The sequence below is a fragment of the Hypomesus nipponensis genome, chromosome 10 (genome assembly GCF_054491055.1).
Source record: "Hypomesus nipponensis isolate SF chromosome 10, ASM5449105v1, whole genome shotgun sequence".
In the NCBI taxonomy this organism is placed as follows: Eukaryota; Metazoa; Chordata; class Actinopteri; order Osmeriformes; family Osmeridae; genus Hypomesus; species Hypomesus nipponensis.
Genome location: NC_140370.1, coordinates 14,133,913 through 14,137,500, shown reverse-complemented (window position 1 = coordinate 14,137,500; position 3,588 = coordinate 14,133,913). Strand labels below are relative to the sequence as shown.

General features: G+C 45.9%; 1 protein-coding gene across 1 annotated transcript in view; it reads left to right on the top strand.

Moving 5' to 3' along the window:
• fyco1b (FYVE and coiled-coil domain autophagy adaptor 1b) overlaps positions 1–586 on the top strand; it is a 12,278-nt gene extending 11,692 nt beyond the window's left edge. The window contains exon 18 of the mRNA XM_084707544.1: positions 1–586. This exon is cut by the window's left edge and continues 922 nt beyond it. The gene's annotated coding sequence lies outside the window, so the exon portion shown is untranslated.
• The last annotated feature ends 3,002 nt before the right edge of the window (positions 587–3,588 follow it).

Genomic DNA, 3,588 nt, shown 5'->3' with positions numbered 1-3,588 from the left:
ATACTCATGTTTCCTTTTTGACTTCATTCTAAATGTTCAATATGGGACATGCACCTAGCAACTGCACTACAGATACAAAAAATCCATATCTTTCTGATTTGTACTTGCATTTCAATGCTCATTTATTGAGGATTTTATACTGCGTCGGTGAGATAATGAAATGGCAAACCACAGTATAAGCTAGTTCATTTGTAGATGACATTTAAAAGAGACAGTGATTTTTGTCTGGGGGGGGGGACAAAACACATATTGCCAAAAAAAAGAATGTGAATGCTGTTTCATATGTCGTATTTTTGCTGTTTGTTGCAATATTCTATTTTAAGAAGCTGAGGTGACATCATCGTAAAAGATGCACTTTTTAAGAGCTATTTTTAATCTGTCTCTTCTGGGTCTTTGTGCCAGTTTTGGAGTGTGATTGTGCAGAGGACTATTTTATCACTGGGTTTGGCTCAGGAGACTGCAGACTTTCTGGCATCTTTGTAAATTAACTCTACTGGTGTTACATAGTAAGGGAGATCTGTTTCCAGAAGTCTGTGACATGCTGGGTATTGTGAGTAAATAAATATGACTGCTGTGATTAATACAATGCGTTTGTGTTGAGAAGTCATTGATATTACTTGTGCAGAGGACGACAGTGGATCCTTTTGTTGAGGACAGGTATACATACTGAATAGGGGTTTCAAAACACAAAGTAGATTTCTCTTTGTTGTGTGTCTGCCTGCGATGTCCCAGGCGTGCTTGTGTTTGTAGGGTTGAAGCAGAGGTGTCCGTCTGAGAGACAGTGTTTATAGTGCACAGGCCAGGCTGCCTCTCAAGGTTAATGATCTCATTGTAAATCATGTCACACCCCCCCTGTTCCTCCACCACCCCCCCTCCCTCCCTCCCTCCTCCCCCCGCTCCTCTCCGCTTGCCTCCACTGATCGGTGATTTACACCCATGCCTGGTGTGGGTGAAGCGATGCAGACCAGGGGATGCGCGTGTGTGTGTGTGTGTGCATGCTGAATGCCAATGTGGTCTAGAGGGAGGCACACACACTGTTGACGTTTTGTAACTTGTGCAAAAAAGCACACTTCTTCACTCTGGTCAGGAGCCGTGAATGAAAACATTTACACACGCACACACATGCACACACACGCACACACATGCACACAAAGAGACTGAACATCAATGGTTTGCTCGCACATGAGCATATCTACAATACGGTACAGTAAATAACCACAGAAACAAGTTAGGGCTTTTCTAGCCCTGCAAAGGTTTATGGTAGCTGAAGCGGGTTCAAGTTCCGGTCTTAAGCTCATGAGTTTTGCTGGACAGAGTAAGTTTACAGGTGAGACAGTGGCACCTTCCACATATCGCCGAGCAATATCAGAATTTTCACGTCATCCAGTGTGCTTCATAACTGAAGTGAATGACACACATACAATTAGGAATAATTACCACAAATAGCCCCTTGACTTATCTCCCTCCTATTCACTTAGACTGTCACTGCTCTAAGCTGAACTAATGCAGCATGGCTGCAGAGAGCAACAAGAAGTCTGAATTGGCATTCAACATCCCTCCCCCCGCACTCCACTCCTCCACATAGAAATGAAAGGCAAAAACTGTGTTTTTATTAGCATAGCTGGGCTGTCTGTGAAACAACACTGCCGTCCATCATTCATTGCTAAAGGATGTGAGACACTTGAGAAGCTGTACTTGGCAGAAGGCTGTGGAAGCATAAAGGCGGTGGCGGCCATTTTGGACCTGAAATGAGTCATAAATCATTTGCCTGAAGGTTTTTTTTACCCCACTCTTCACCTCTAGAGTTCGATGCCAGACCACTCCAGCAAATGAGAATGGATAGACGTCCACATCAGAAACAGGAGGGTAGAGGGAGAAGGATCTTAGGGTGATGTTAGACAAGTGGAGCATTTTTTTTCAGAAAACCTGGGTTTGAGTACCATAAAACATGATGAAACACTAGCACTGTGATTTTTTGTTTGGGAAATGAGCACAGAGTCGAGACATTGTGATCATGTTTAGCTTGTGTTGCCTATTGTCTGTGCATCATTTCAACCACAAGTCGCAACTCGTGGGCAGCTCTATCAGTTTCACGGCAACGCAGAAGAGTTGCTATGGCGTGCTCTTCTTGCCGTCAGAAAGATCCAATAAGTTAATCCTTCCACCAACTACTTTCAGAGCATCTTATTACGGATATCATACTGTATTAGCATATCTGAATAAAGATGTGTTCTAATGAGGCATCTGCCTGTCGGTGTAGAGGACACAGTTGTTGGTGACCCTGTTCTAGGGCAAAAACATCTAGGCAGGTTGTCACTGATATTCCTGTGTGTATGTGTGTGTGTAGGCAGGTATGGTGTTTGTGTCTATCTGCCTCCGCAGATCTGAGTGGAGCCCCCCATGCAGAGGTAAGTGATTCCCTGTTGGCCTGCTCCCCTCTCCTCTCAGGCTGTTTGCTCGTGTCAAACACAATATCACCCTGCTGTTTGGGCCAGCGCTCTGCTGGGACTCTCCATCACACGCTACAGGACTGTCAGAGAGCCTCCAACAACCTGCTGCTACTCCAACTCCTTCCTCCTCGTTATTCGCTCTCTCTCTCTTTCTCTCTCTTTCTCTCTCTTTCTCTCTCTCCCTCTCTCTCTCTCTCTCCGTCTCCCTCTTTCTCTCTCCCCCCCTATTGCTCTCTCTGGCTCTATCCCTCTCGCTCTCTCTCCACTCATCCAGTGAGTGATGCTCAACATCTGTTGAGGAGGTATCCTGGAGGTCTTTGGAGAGAAGCGCTACCATGACGCATGTATGTCAGTTCTCCCAGAAGATTTGTATTTACAAATCCACATGAAATCGGTTCGTTTTTAAAGAAGAGCGCCATCTAGTCCAGATGATGACATTGAGTGTGTAGAGTAAGAGATGAAGGGGAATATTTCAAGTGTTCGTCCGGTAGTATATTTCTTTGTGTACTGTCTCTAACCCTGAGCGTATTTTTATTATGTTTCTGTCACCTCCTGGTCGGTGTCATCCATCTTGTCAGGTATCTGAAGATCCGGGCTTCCGGTCTCTGAGGCAGGCTCTTAGGGCTGGTGTGACTGGAAACGAGTGTGGTGATGAATGGGAGGCAGCAGGAGAGGGCAGCGGAGAGATTCACTCGAGAAATGATTCACTCACATAGGTCCACAAGAAGGGACCGCAGAGACAGTCTAGAAGAACACTAGGCTGGATCTGGATTGAAAGGGGATGGTGCGTGAGTGCGATGTATGCGTGTTTGCCTGCTATCATTTCTCAACATTTCATCATCACTTCCGAGTCAGTGAAGGTCTCATGCCTAATGCTGGGCTGAGCGCTCCTTGTCCACCATCTCTGAATGTTGAGATGCCCATCTCTATTTCCATCCCCCTTTTTAGCCATCTCTGCCTTTCATCTTGGGCCCTCGTTTCCCTTTGCGAGTCGTCATCTGCTGAAGGACAGAGCCTAGCGTCTAAACAACCTATGATCTTTCGCCATTGGACTCGTTCGTTTCAGTCTAATGGCAGGTTGATATCCGCTGTTTCCATGGCAACCCGTATGGGGCCGACCCCTGTAACATCAGCATCT